The following is a 15,628-nucleotide window of genomic DNA, read 5'->3' as shown; positions in this document are numbered from 1 at the left end:
GGCCGCTGAGCCTGCGCGTCTGGAGCCTGTGCTCCGCAACGGGAGAAGCCACAGCAGTGAGAGGCCCGCGTACCGCGAAAAAAAGAAAAAAAATATCAACAGGTGCAAACCTGCAGCTATCACACATGTAAAGATAAACTTTTGGAATGGGAAAAGCAATATTTAAGTCTATCTGGATAGTACTTTCTGTACTATGGTATGTCTTTAATGCATGTCTGAATCTGTTCAATTAGCCTTCTGCTCTACTGTGAGGGGGTGGGAGAGGGAAGCAGATCTTTCGTAGGCAATACTTCATGGCAGATAATGACTTCCCTTATTCTACCTGAATCCATATATTTTTATAAACCAGAAAGATGCCAAGTGTTAACCTGGAATTTCAACTTGTTTCAAAACAGATCCATGGCTGAATTTGTTTCTTAAAGGCTGATAGGTACATATACATATAAAATACATGTGTACATATATGCATACGTACATGCATACATACTGTACAACTTCCTTCAGTAAATCATTCCAATACTGAATTCTTCTATGATTAAGACTTTTATTTTTTCTTATTACAGGTAAAAATTTGCACTCTTCAATTCAGGTATTGTCCTCTGACTTATTTCCCCCATACATAGGTCTTTTATACATTAAGACATGGGTTAGATACAGATAAAACCACAAAGGAAGCATATTTTGTCTTTATCATGTTCCTCCTCATATTTGATTCATTCTTTTTCCTTCAAATCCAAGAGACCCCCCACACACAAGCCTTTTCCTCACAGCCCCACCCAACTAATGAGAGGCACAGGTATCAATCTCAGTGCTTTGAGGTCCTTCTAGCTCCTAAGAGCTATTCTAAGTGCTTTACACACATCTCAAGTGAACCTCACAACAACATTTTGAACTATGTATCAGCTTCAATATACAATTTTTTTAAATGAAGCTTAAAGTATTTTAACTGCCCACGGTCATAAAAATAATTAGTAATAGTGAAGTTCATATTTGAACGCTGGTCTCTGTAACTCCAATATTTCTACCATATTGATTTTATTAAAGAATACTCCATGAAATGCATATCTCCACTCCTATCCCTCTCCTTTTCAAAGCATTCCTTCTGAGTTACATTTTCTTATGCTTTCCTTTGCTAGGAAATTAATGAGTGGCTCTTTCTAATATGGAATTAGTGAATGCTGGAAACCAAGGAAATGTTGTTCCAAGCAGTGAGTTTAATGATAAAAAAAATTAGACACAATGACAATTTATTTAGAAAGGAATAACTGAACATACTTGAAATCATAACACAAGGCCATTGTTTAGCCTGGTTTCATGTAGGTCCAAGTAACAATAACGCTTCCTTCAAAGATGTGTTTCCTCAAATTACTTCATAAGCCAAATGCCTGAGCCAAAGTATTCAAGGTAGTGTTTAAGGCACCAAGAGAGAAGGGCAGAGGGTCAAACTGAAGCAGACCAGAAAAAGTCTAAGAAATACCTCTGTGGATTCAAGTTCGGGAGCCCAGTAGACATATAAAGGACTTACGACGTGGAGGGTCATGCCACTATGACCGGAAAAAGGATTTTTAACTAATACACCCACAGATGCTACCTAAAAATGAATGTCAAAGAAAAGTACTATTTTCAACTCAGAGTGTAGGCAATTACCAAAAGCAAGTGAGACGTTAACCTAAGCTAAAAAGTCAGGATTGGGAACTACTATCATAATGAGAGCAAAGGAATTAAGGGTTTTGAACTCTCCATCTGAGTTTAAGTTTTGAGGAATCGAAAATAACTAGGAGTCAAAGCACAAGGTCAGACAGATGGGCTTGCAGTGGGTGATACGGTATTTGCACTGCATTATTACAGTACTCCACTTCCTCTCAAAATAGAATCCTATCAGTTTTTGCTTCATAACACACCATAGCAAAATGTGGGGACTTCAAACAGCACACATGCGTTACTCCTCACATTCTGTGAGTTCATCTGGAGATTCTTATGGTCCCAGCTGGCTGACTGGGGCTTAAAGGACAAGGATGGCCTCAGTCATTGCTGGGACAGCTGGGGTCTCTCTTCACATGATCTCTCATTCTCTCTGATCACACGGTGGGAAATGGGTTCCTGGCAGCAAGGAAGGGTTAGTGACAAAAGGTCTCAGCTTGCATTGCAGTTGCTAATGTCCCATTGGCCAAAGCAAGTCACTTGTCCAGAATTATAGAGTCAAATGGGATGAGTAGCAAATTCACATTGCAAAAAGATGTACACGCAGGGATGGGAGAGATCTGTGGTCATTTTAGAATCTAACAAAACACTCTAGAACCAAAAGCAAAATTTACTTGGATTTAAGCTATTTTTCCAACTAGAGGATTGAGAAATAGAGACCATAAAGAACACATATTCCATTTATTTCCTCAGTTTCCTTAGGTATTGCAAGAACCTTCTAACATCAGAACCAGTGTCACCACTTGAACATAAAGACAAAAGAAAAACATGATCATCCAGCTAAGAAGGCAGAGAATTTACAGAAATGTTTACCAAAGTCCCCAGATACTCCACAGTTGGAGAATGGCTTCAGACATTAGCATTAGATCAGAAATAATTCCAAATCTGTTTTAACTCATAACACAAATAACTCATAGGGTCAACCGTGAACAAGCACCTCCTCTAGGAAGGGGGTCAATTTATACGCGCTTTTCTGAATTTTTTCCAGAATATACATTTTAATATTTTTAAAAATCCAAAAGTAATCATACAATGCTGCTAAAGATAAAGACCATTGTGGGATATTACTGTCTTAGTATTCACTCAGTTATTTTACTAAATATATTATACAAAGTGATAATGTCTGTAGATATCAGATACTGCCCTTTTCACTTTTAGGGTAATTTTTTGAATCTTGTGTCATCTGATGACTCAACAATTCCTTGCACATAATCAATTGCAATCTCAGCTACCATATCATCTTCATTATTGGTCTGGCCGAGTATATGTCACAGTTTAGCACTTGTTTTAAATTTATATGTAAAATGTTCTGCACTAAAGACTTCCAGCATTCTATAAGAAAATTCAATTTGAATAACAGTCGCTTACAAATGCAATTTTTTTTGCATCACTACAAAGTAAATAACATCATTTGATTTCAATTAAATAAAGTGACACTAAAATCTTTGTAAGCAAAAATGTAACAATAGAAATACATTAGGGTAGAAATTCATAGGCATTGTAATGACTGCCAGCTGCTGCAATTGCATTCATTAAAATGCAGAACAAACTTCACTCACTAAATTCATGACAGAAAGGAATCATGAAAAATTACACTTCTTTACAATGTCTAAGTCCAATATGCTTTCAATTAGATAAGAGTTTGATTCAGATGAGGATTCAAAAAATATATAACACCTGAAAAACAGATACATGCAAGACAGAGGGTATTGTTCTATGAGAATAAAGTGATTAGATCACTAAATTACTCCCATTGTTTAATTCAATTCAATTTAATATATTCTCTAAACACCTCTGGTATTTTCAGTAATTTTCCTTAGTTATTGCAAAAAAAACAGAAAGTCAAGAAAGAGCTATCATACTGGATTGGCTAAATTCTATTTTATTCAGAGTGTTTTAGGAAGTATTTCTATCCCTTACTCAGAATCTGTGCCTCTGTCTTAAAACCCTATGCAGTTCCAAGCCAGGTGCCATATGGTCCAAGAGTCATCTATCCTGACAAGTACTGTCCTTCCTCCCCCCATCAGCATGACTTTGAGGACCTAGACACTCTGGATGAGTCCAAGCTCTGCCTGGGGCCCTGAGGTCTTCCTCTGAGGTTGCCAGTGGTCCCACTTGCCTATATGGCTTTTGTAGGCATTTTTTCTCCAGAAATATTGCTGGCCCTCTGCCTTCTCTGCTGGAAACCAGGGCATGTCCCCTGTGTGCTGAGACCCCCAAAACCACTCCATTTTCACCATCTCCCTTCACACTAGGCTGGAAAAACTATCTAGGTCCCAATCTTTTCCCATCTCTGGAATTTATGAAGATTCACAGGAGTCTTCTGTATTCTCTCTTGTCCCAAAACTCACTCAAAACAACAAACATAAGTCTAACCATGTACTTATATAGAATGGGTTGAGGTGGGAGTGTTCAGAAGAAAACAGAGGGAAAAAACATAATCCCTCAAAATATCACATGACCCACACACCAAGTTTGCAGGACTGTAGTAAGATTTAGAAATGATCCATGTAAAATTTCTGGCATATTCTAGACTTGCTCCGGCTGTTGTTATTATTATTATATAAGAACATGTAAAATTACTTCTTAGATTTCTGATATTCCTGAAACCTTGGAACAATTATTTGAACAAAGACTGATAATATTAACACTGAAATAAGTGTGTGTGTGTGTATACACATACATACATGTATACGTATCAATATATCTACCAGGTGGAACATACTGAAGCCCCAAGATTCAGAGAACTTGATTCAGCAGAAGCAAGCTATTGATACTTTGAAGATGCAATAAAGATTTAAATCCCAAAGACTAAAAATCAAATTTAAATCTAAACAATGATCAAGGTTGCTGACACATTTCTCCAATAAGCAATGTTCCCACATTTCTACTGATGTTTTCTTAAAAGTTTCAATTCTCACTGGGCTATTGACTTATTGAGTGCATAGTGAATATCTATATATTCTTCCAACTAATCCTTAATGGGGCTGTGCTGGTGTTATTCTGACTGCAATATAAATTGGCTTTGCCTTTATCTAGCTGCAATTTTTTCCATAAAAGTTTATGTCATCTATAGATCATGACTCTAGAACATATGTCCAAATATGCCCACTTTCTGAGAGGAAAAGCAAGGAAGGTCAAGATTTCATGGCCTCCATACAATTTGAAAAGGTATTTGAAGAGCATGAGGCACTATGCAATAGTACAAGGAACAGACTCTCCAATACAGGGTTTTATATATTTTAAGAATAAGACCAAAAGGCCCCAACACTAAGGCCATTCGCTGTTTTAACATTATTTGAAGTGAGATCATAGTATGTGTTTTACCACCTAAGTGAGGAGAAAGAGGCTGAGTCACAGGATGTGAACTTCATGGGTTGTGACAGCAACATCCCTATGGCAGCCACACCTGGAGATGAAACCATGAGCAGAATGCACTGCAGAAGAGGCCAACCTTATGCACCCAACTTCAATGCCAAGAGACCAGGCCTCTGGGAGTCTGCATGACTGAGCCTCTAACTTCTTCTGAGCCACAGTTCTCTCCAGGTCAGTAAAGGTCTTAGGGATAGAAAGTAAAAGACAGCCTTGGCCATCCTACCCATCTATGAGTCAGGAGGCCAAGAAAAAATGAATGAAGCCTTTTGCTCACCTTAAATCATAGCACATGATCAACTAATAATGAGACCCCACAGTGGTCAGATTCTAAATCTAAATACATTAGGAATGAATTATCCAGCGGAGTAGGTTAGGAATTGAACATGAATGAACGTGTTTATTCTAGCACTTTTCTCCTCTCTTGTACAGAATCGATTGGAATATAGTAATAGGGAGGAGATAATAAGGTTTACCCCTAAAATGTTGGAAATTAGGCAAATACAGGAGAAATACTGCCCATAATCTCTTGAAGCATCCAACATTTTTGAGAGTGGTAATTCTGAGATCGATTACAGAGGGAAGAGCCAGTGTGAATTGGATCAAGATGGTCATAGTGAGCAGAGAAAGAAGTAGATGAATTCTAAATATTTGGGGGTAGATGACTTTATGATTGATTTGCTAAGATCCTGTGTTGGAAAACAGAGATTGAGGAGCAAACGATCACCTACAGTTTCCAGGATGAGTAGCTAAGTAGATAGTGGGGTCCTTTGCTCAGATGGGAAGCAATGGAAGATCAGAAGGCTGTAGATAATCATCTGCAGTTTGATTAAAGATGTGCCTATAGCTATTTCTACTTATATGTCCCAATGACATTTCAAGTTCAATGTATCTTTAACTTCTGTTATGGACTGAATGTCTGTGTCCCCTCAAAGTTCATATATTGAAGCCCTAACTCCAATGTGATGGTAGTAGGAGATGGGGACTGTGGGAGGTGATTAGGTTCAGATGAGGTCATGAAGGTGGGGCATCTATGATGGGATTTGTGCCCTTATAAGAAGAGGAAGAAACACCAGAACTACCTCTCTCTGCCACTTGAAGATACAGCAAGAAGACAATGATCTTTAAGTCAGGAAGAGGGCTCTCACCAGAATCCAACCATGCTGGCACCCTGATCTCAGACTTCCCAGCCTTCAGAACTGCGAGAAATAAATGTTTGTTGGGGTTTTTTGTTTTTTCTTTTTTTTTTTTTTTGAAGTAAACTAATTAGCAAGTGTTTATTGATCATCAAATATGTGTAAGATATTATGTGAGGTATTTCCAGAGATTAAAATAAGTACAATTCATGGTGCAGTTATGTTGAAAACTTTTGGAATGTGGTGGAGAAACGAGCAACAAACAAATACTTGAAAGATGATTTCTGCTTCCAAGGGGCTCAGCCTTTACACATCTAGGTTTCCCATTAGACTATGAGTTCTTTTGTGACTGAGAACATACCTTACCTAACTTGCATATCCAGAGCTTAGAAACAAATATAAGATATATGAGAAACTTAATTAGTGATGTTTTAAATAATTTTTGATATTTATAAGTATTCATATTAATTTGTTTTGTGAGGGGTTAAAATACAATAGTTGCCAGCAGACATTTTCTTTTAGATCATGGTTTATGGTCAAAAAAGCATAGTCTTAGAGGCAGATTCAAGTTCATGTCCTCACTACATATTGCTTTCTCATTTTTATTTTCCTCCTTTTTCATCTCCGATTCCATGGTCCATGGCATATAACAACTTGCCTGCAAAGAACCTCAACTTCCTAAACCCTTGCATCGGTCCATGGTATTTGCCTGGTAAAACGCCACCCTAGGTAAACCTAAGCACCTCCCTCCTACATGCCTGCACTCCTGAATTATACTGGAGAGAAATCACCCAATCAGTCTTAGTTTTTTTTAACTCTGAATTAATAATTAAAAACTTCAAATGTACACCCAAGATTTTCAGGAATTCTACTGTTTATCAAGTAAACTTGATGTCCCACTCACAATGTTTTGTAACATCTCCTCAATCTGAGAGAAACAATCAGGTGTATTTAGTGCCGTCAAATCTATAATGAAGCAGTACAAAAAAAGCGCAATTCTGAATAACTCAACCACCTCTCCTCACAAATGATCTTCAGGAGGATATGGTAGGAGAAAAATTCTTCAACTGGAAAATTTTGTCAGCTTCTGCACCCACATCCCCTTCAAAATTCCAGGCCTGTCCATACTTGCAGGCCTCTTGGATGAAATCTCACTACAAATCAATTGGATGAGGGAATTTAATTTCGCTGTTAAAATGGCCAGCCTCAAAGCATGGCCTTACCTTGTAGCTGATGTGGTCTACCAACTATGTTTCCTGTCTTGATTTACCTACATCATCCTTGAGGATGTCAAAAGGCTTGCATCATCCATTCCTAAAACTGTTTATTGAGTGCCAACTTGGTGCCAGGTATTGTTATAGAAGATGGAGGAACAAAGTGAACAAAAATATAAAGTTCCCACACTTGTGAAGATTATATTCTAGTGGGGAGAGCTACACTTATATACAAGCAAGTATATGAATAGACCATAGATTGACAAGTGCTAGAAAGAAAAACAAAGGAAATATGGGAAATAAAGAGGGCCATGTAGTTGGGACTCTTTTCTATAAGGCTGGTAAGGAAGACCTCATGAATAAAACATTTAAGCAGAGTCCTAAAGAAAGCGATAGTGCAAGCCATGTGACTTAAAAGGGAAAGTCAGAGGAGGGGGGCAGAAATAGTAACACATGGTGTTCATGAATCCAAGACTACCAAGACTTTTACTCCATTGATACTACAGCATTATTTTGTGGCCCCTCATCCCCGTAATGCCCTAATTACTCTCCTTACATGTGGTTAAATATGATAGAGAATCCATTGGATGTTAACAAAACCCCCTTGCCTCTATCACTTTGACATAGCCCTTTGGTTAAACCATAACTCTAGTTAAATTTGGTTCCCCACATACTGTCTGTCTGCTCTCCTGTAGCTGAACGTGGCTGGAAAAAAGCACAAAGCCATGAAAACTAGTCTCTATAAACCCCATCACTAACTTCGGAGAGGTCCGTAATGTTGACACAAAGTCATTCTATATTTCTGAAATCCATCTATCCCTCCACTTCCTTTTCTTTTCAAATGTACAACACCAAAACCCATTCTCTCTATGAGATGGTGTTATTTCACTGAGAACACTGAGCCATCAGAAGAAAACCTCTACAAGATATCACCACCACTTACAGTTTCAGCATCTATACACATATATTTTGCTTTTTTTCTTCTAACTATGGATATACTGCATGTTCTACTACCTAAGGCTAAGCTGTCTACTTGAGTATTAGATCCCAACCTCTTCCCATATATACTTAGGGATGTTCTTCTAGAAATTCTTCCTTTTTCCCTACCATAGTTTTTCATAGTGATTAGTCCCCCCAAAATATTAAATTATTTCTCTTATCTTAGAAATACTGCATTGCGTCTCATTCCTCCTCTAGCTACTCTTCAATTTTTCTTTTAGAATAAAATGTGTACAAATAATCCAATTTTTGTGTCGTGTCTGATTTTAATCCCTCTATTTTCTACCTCCCACTGTAACTGTTTTTATCAATGTCTCTGGCATCACTAAGTCCCATGATCTTTCTCAGCCTTCTCCTCTCTTGACATACAGCAGCATCACACAGCACTTCTCACTCTCAGAACCATTTTCTGCTCCAGGTTACCAGGACTTTACACTAACCTGGTTCTTCTCTTTTGTGCCCCAGTGTTTTCTGATGGTTCTTCTTCCTTCCCCTGATCTCTATTGGGAGTATCCCAGTGTTTAATTCTTGAATCTTTTCTATTTCTTACCTAAACTCAATCAATTTCATGGCTTTGAAAATCATACATAATCTGTCATTTATTAATATATATGTCCTCCCTGAACCCTAGACTCATATATTCGACGCTTAGTCATCCTTAATTTGAATATCCAACAACCATCTTAAGCTCTACATATAGCAAACTAACTCTGAATATTACTTCCCACCAACAACAAAAGCACAAATGTTCTCATAATGTCAGTCATCTCAATAAAGGGCAACTGAGTTTCTCCAAGTATTAAAGCCAAAAGTACCTTGGAGACTTCTTTAACTACTTTTACTTACACGCTACTGCAAACCTCCAGCAAATCCTGCTGGCTCTGCTTTTGACATATAGCCAGAATCCAACTATGTCTCCCTTCTCACTCTACTACTGCTCTGTACCAGGCCACCATTATCTTCTATAGAAATTCTTGCAGTAACTTGCTGCCTGGTCTCCTTCTGCTGGCAGCTACAAAGCTACTAAACTTGTGGCAATTTGTTATACCAGCAAGAGAAAACTAATACACCTTTGTAAAAGTTCAACCCCGTTCCCAACATTCCTTAACCATTTCCTCCTTTTTATCTTCTCCATAGCATTAACTACTTGCTAATATACATTGGATTTTGCTCACTTATCCTGTTATTGCTGTGTCCTCAGTGGAATGCAAGTTCCACGAGGGCAGTATGAACAGGTATTTGGCCTTTTTTGTTCATTGTTTTATCCCCAGCTCCTAAAAGAATGCCTGGAATATGAGAGCTACTAGAAAAAGCTTGAATCAGTACATAAGTTATATATATATATGGGCATACATGTATATAAATTATGTATTCATTCAATGAATTTTGTATATTTATGCATGTATACATATATATGCATATGTATATACATACACATACTAATTAATTATATTGAATTTAGATTTTTCTCCATTGCTTTATTCTGTGCTGTTAAATGGCCTTCCTTTCCTATTAACTAGCCTAGTTATTGAATAATAACTACTTCTAACCTCAAATAAATAATCTTACAGCTGAGTCATCCCTTTCCCACTCCCAATTCACTTGATCCTTGTCACCTGTAATATCAGACAACATTCTGAAGCAAAAACTGGCCTCTAAGTCACCTATGAACCTGGACAGTATTATTAAAAACCAAGGCATTTAGTTACTGTTGATACGTACTTGTGAAACATTGCTAAGCAGTAAACCCAATGCTTATAACGGATTACATGGTGAAACACTTTCATCTTAATTTTAACTGATAAATAACAACAAAACATTCATTTCTAATTACCAGTAAGTGATAAACATAAACTTATACATAAATAAATGATTAATCCTGTTAAGTAGTGACTAAATATGCTGCAGAGGAAAGGCCATATACAGATGTCTTTACTACCTTTTCACTCTAACTATCCATCTTCCTTCTTGCCTAGACATTTTTTTCTTTGCTTTTGATCACTTTTCATACCTCAGTTTGTATTACAATAGTGTGTTCAGTCTCCTATATTATACTTCTTTAAAGCACTAGCTTCTAAGAAAAATAAAATTGAATTTACCTTTGAAATCATTTTTCATATGTATAATATCTATTTTATTCACATTATGCTAGATAGTAGGCCATATCTTTGAGTGGCTGATTGCCCTGTTCATGCTATTCCAAGTAATCTGAAGACAAATGCACTAAGCAAACTGAGTTAAACTTTATCTCCTGAAATTTGATGTTCATTTAATGACTTAGAGAAAAAAAAACAGATTGAATAAAAAGGCACTTTTTTCCATTTAAAAATCCTTATATACTCTGATTGTGATTACATGCAGGTTATTTTTCAAAATGTCAAATACTGCTTTATCAGAATAAGAATGACATAAGATGCACTCTGACTTCTGTGACTTTGAGTCTCAAAATAAGTCACTAAAGTAAATTAAAAAGAGAGATTTGAAGCAGGTTAGGCCTCTTCTCGAATTCTTCCTTGTAGAGTGTCATGATATATTGAACTATCAAGAGCATAAAATACACTCACAACAATTAATATTTCCACTATAATTCAGTGTAGTCCATCCTTAATGCTGAAGGTGAATAATTACAGCATTCAGAACTCATGCTGATTATTATGGTCATTTCTGTTCATAATAACATCTGTAACCTTTCAGTAACATTTGTCTCATACAAATAATGTCTCATATAGAAATGAACAAAACTAGGGAAAAATATGTTAAAGCAAATTGAAATTTTTATTTCCCATAAGTCAAAGAGTTAGAAAGTAAATGACCAAAATTTTAAAATAACATTTGCTCTAATTTTGTACATCATTTTAATTAGTTCTCAAATAGAATCCTAACTATACAACATAACCAATTCATTTACAGTGGTTTTCTAAATATACTTGTGATGATAATTTGTCAATATCAGTTAGCAGAGGCCACTTTCCATTTAATAGTTTATCTGTCTGACCCATGAGATAGCTCAGAAGCTGGGCTTTGGATGTTAATAACCATTTTGCAAACCATTGACTAAATGCTTTCTGTTTTGTTTTCTAATCCACATAATAGCAAAGTCATCATAGGGAGTTTAACAATCAATGTCACCGTTGATCAACCTATAGTGCCACATCATTATTACTCAAAGTCCATAGTTTACATTAGGGTTCACTCTTGGTGTTGTGTATTCTATGGATCTGGACAAATGTATCCACCATTATAGTGTCATACAGAGTGTTTTCACTGCCCTATAAATCCATTATGCTCTACCTATTTATTCCTCCCTTCTCCACCAATCCCTGGCAATAGCTGATCTTTTCACTGTTTTCCATAGTTTTGCCTTTTCCAGAAGGTCATATGCTTGTAACCGTACACTACATAGCCTTTCAGATTGGCATCTTTCTTTTCATAATATACATTTAAAGTTCCTCCATGTCTTTTCATGGCTTGATAGCTCACTTCCCTTTAGCACTGAATAATATTCCATTGCCTGGATGTATCACAGTTTATTAATCCATTCATCTACTGAAGGACATCTTGGTTGCTTCCAAGTTTTGGCAATTATAAATAAAGCTTTTATAAACATCTGAGTGCAGGTTTCTGTATGGACAATAATTTTCAACTCCTTTGGGTGAATAATAAGGAGTGTGAGTGCTGGATCATATTCTAAGACTATGTTTGGTTTTGTAAGAAACTGTCTTCCAAAGCAGCTATACCATTTTTAATTCCCCCAGCTATGAATGAGAGTTCCTATTGCTCCCCATTCTTCCCAGCATTTGGTGTTGTCACTATTCCAGATCTGGGCCATGCTAGTAGATGTATAGTGGTGTCTAGTTATTTGAATTTGCATGTCCCTGATGACATATAATGTGGAACATCTTTTCACATGCTTATTTGCCATCTATATATCTTCTTTGGTGAGGTGTTTGTTAAGCTCTTTGTCCTATTTTTAAATCAACTTTATTTTCTTATTGTTGAATTTTAAGAGTTCTTTGCATATTTTGGATAAGAGGCCTTGTTAGATGTGTCTTTTGGAAATATTTTCTCCCAGTCTGTGGCTTATCTTCTCATTCCCTTGGCACCGTACTTCACAGAACAAGTTTTTAATTTTAATGAAGTCCAGTTTATTCATTATTTCTTTCATGGATTGTGACTTTGGTGTTGTATATAAAAATGTCATTGCCATACCCAAGGTCATCTAGATTTTCTGCTAAATTATCTTCCAGGAGTTGTATAGTTTTTCATGTTACATTTAGGTCTATGATCTATTTTGAGTTAATTTTTGTGAGAGGTGTAAAGTCTGTGTCTACACTGTTGTTTTTTTCCATTAGGAACAACACTCAGATGTTCCAGCACTATTTCATAAAAAGAGTATCTTTGTTCCATTGCCTTGCCTTTGCTCCTTTGTCAAAGATTAGTTGATTATACTTATGTGGGTCTGTTTCTGGGCTCAATGTTCTATTCCATTGACCTATCTGCTTATTCTTTCACTAATACCACATTATCTTTATTACTGTAACTTTATGTTAAGTCTTGAAGTTAGGTATTTTCATTCATCCAACTTTGTTCCTTCTTCTCAATACTGTGTGGGCTATTTTGGGTCTTTTGCCTCTCCATATGAACTTTAAAATCGGTTTGTCAATATCCATAAAATAACTTGTTGGGATTTTGATTGGGACTGAATCTATAGATCAAGATGGGAAGAACTAGCATCTTGACAATATTGAGTCCTGTAGCCAACTTAATTTTTCAACAACCAAAGGTCAGTAGCAAAAATGAAAACTGGGACAATTGATTACACAGGGCTCTACAGAACTTTTTCTTCAAGTAAGGTCCAGCACAATGAGAGAAATGAGACATCTGTTGTTCTGTCAAATAGCTATTCAGAAGAAGAATACTGAGCAGTATCGATCAAGTCTGGTGGCCTCAAAATCATAGGTAGATACACCTGTACTACTTACAGGTGTATCATTTCCCATCTCAGCAATCTATTTTACACAGCTGACTCTTTGTCCCATTATTCACAAAGAGTTTTTCAGAACCTTGAGCCTCTCCTTGTGTTTCAAGTGGAGTCCACTTAATTTAGACTTTCCTAAATTCCCACAAAAACGTATATAGTCTTATGTTCATGACAACTTAAACATATAAACAATCACACACATCACAAAATACTTCAGAAATAAAGATTATTAGCTTTCCTAACATTCCTTTGGCCAGTATCTAGAAGATATTTCTCATATTGTGGAAAATGGAAATAATATTAGTGGACAACACATATTTTGCAGGAAAGGAGAACAAATCTGTGAACCTCTAAGAAAATAGAGTTAGAATTAATCTATTAATTAATCTATTGCAAAGGAGGACAGTATATACAATGTAGAAAAGACAGTCTCTTCGATAAATGGTGCTGGGAAAACTGCACAGCTACATGTAAAAGAATGAAATTAGAACATTTTCTCACACTATATACAAAACTAAACTCAAAATGGATTAAAGATCTAAATGTGACACCAGAAACCATAAAAATTCTAGAAGAAAATATAGGCAGATCATTCACTGACATGAATCATAGCAATATTTTTTCAATCTCCTAAAGTCAAGGAAACAAAAGCAAAAATAAACAAATGGGACCTAATTAAACTTAAAATCTTTTGCACAACAAAGAGAACCATCAACTAAACAAAAAGACAACCTACTGAATGGAAGAAAATATTTACAAGTTATATGACTGATAAGGGGTTAATATCCAACCTTAATAAATAGCTCATACAACTCAATATCCCCCCACCAAAAAAAGCAAACAAACAGACTTTTTAAAAATGGGCAGAAGACCTGAATAGACATTTTTTCCACAAAAGACATACAGCTGGCCGTCAGGGACATGAACAATGCTCAACATCACTAAATCACCAGAGAAATGCAAATCAAAACCATAACGAATTACCACCTCACAGCTTTAAGAATGGCCATCATCAAAAAGATCACAAATAAATGTTGGTATGGATATGGAAAAAAAGGGTACCCTAGTATGCTGTCGGTGGGAATGTAAATCGGTGCAGCCATTTTGGAAAACAGTATGGAAGTTCCTCAAAAAACTAAATATAGAACTATGATATGATCCAGCAATTCCACTCCTTGGTATATATCTGGAAAAAAACAAAAACACTAATTTGAAAAGATACATGTACCCCAATATTCATAGCAGCATTCTTTACCATAGCCAAGACATGGGAAGCAACCTAAATGTCTATCAACAGATGAATGGATAACGAAGATGTGGTATATATACATAATGGAATATTAGCCATAAAAAAAGGATGAAATTTTGCTATTTGCAACAACATGGATGGATCTGAAGGGTATTGTGCTTAGTGAAATAGGCAGATAGAGAAAGACAAATACTGTACCTTATCACTTATATGTGGAATCTTAAAACTAAAACAAATGAATGAATATAACAAAAGAGAAACAGATTCACAGACATAGAGAACAAATTAGTGTTTACCAACTGGAAGAGGGGAGGGGAAGGTGCATGATAGGAGTCACAGATTGAGAGGTACAAACTACTATACATAAAATAAGCCAGAAGTATATATTGTACAGCACAGGGAATATACTAATATTTTATCATAACTGTAAATGCGCATAATCTATAAAATATTGAATCACTATGTTGTACATATATAATATTATATATATTATTAAATATAATATTGTAAATCAACTATACTTCAATAAAAATTTTAAATAAATTTTAAAAACTGGAAGCATGCTTTACAAATCAAAAAATGTCATAGTGTTCTAATAATTAAAAATATGTTACCAGTGTAACAATTGATGGAACAATCATTTTAATAGTAAAATTAAAACAAAAATGTTGCAAACCAGGGTAACTTGATATAATGTTTCTAGTTAGTCATAGAATGCCAAAACCTTTTAAAATATTATGTATCCTAAGAAAATTATCAAAAGTGTGAATAAGGATTCATGTACAACACTGTTAACAGACCATAAAAAGGGTGGGAGTTGCCTCTAAATGTCTGTATATAAATACAAGAAGAGTTTTCAAAGTTTAAAAAGTAAATTAAACGAATTTTACATCTATTTTACCTCTCTTTTTCAGTAATCCCTGACCCACTCTATTTCTTGTCCTCATGCCACATGCTAAATCTAATGATGGACCAG

This window comes from Globicephala melas, chromosome 21 (genome assembly GCF_963455315.2).
Source record: "Globicephala melas chromosome 21, mGloMel1.2, whole genome shotgun sequence".
NCBI lineage: Eukaryota > Metazoa > Chordata > Mammalia > Artiodactyla > Delphinidae > Globicephala > Globicephala melas.
Note: the sequence above shows the minus strand (reverse complement) of the source record.